The sequence below is a fragment of the Penaeus monodon genome, chromosome 33 (genome assembly GCF_015228065.2).
Source record: "Penaeus monodon isolate SGIC_2016 chromosome 33, NSTDA_Pmon_1, whole genome shotgun sequence".
Taxonomy (NCBI): domain Eukaryota; kingdom Metazoa; phylum Arthropoda; class Malacostraca; order Decapoda; family Penaeidae; genus Penaeus; species Penaeus monodon.
This window is the reverse complement of record NC_051418.1, coordinates 27,729,678-27,730,002: the sequence shown is the minus strand read 5'-3', so window position 1 is coordinate 27,730,002 and position 325 is coordinate 27,729,678. Positions and strand designations below refer to the sequence as shown.

Genomic DNA, 325 nt, shown 5'->3' with positions numbered 1-325 from the left:
CCCACGATCACGGACCCGTATTTGAACGCCAAGACACACGCACATGCAATCCACCTAACCCCTACCCTCCCCCACAAAAAAAACAATAATCTTAACAAAACAGAAAAAAAACTCTCAAATACTCACAGAGAATGTTGATGGCAACCTCATTGCTGGTGGAATCCCCCTCGACGTTGGAAGCCTCGCACTGGTACTTGCCCGCGCGCTGCCTGCTGACCTTCTGGAGGGCAAGGATGACCTCGTTCACTAACACGCCTGCTGTCACGTTATGCAGGATCTCCACGCCCTAGAGGGGAGAAGAAGGGGAAAGAGTGAAGGATGTGTC

The 325-nt window shown here is 51.7% G+C and overlaps 1 protein-coding gene across 1 annotated transcript in view; it reads right to left on the bottom strand.

Annotated features, from left to right (window-relative positions):
• LOC119594199 (nephrin-like) overlaps positions 1 to 319 on the bottom strand; it is a 95,703-nt gene extending 95,384 nt beyond the window's left edge. Inside the window, exon 1 of the mRNA XM_037943270.1 lies at positions 127 to 319. The gene's annotated coding sequence lies outside the window, so the exon portion shown is untranslated. The remainder of the gene's footprint in view (positions 1 to 126) is intronic.
• Between the last annotated feature and the right edge of the window lie 6 nt (positions 320 to 325).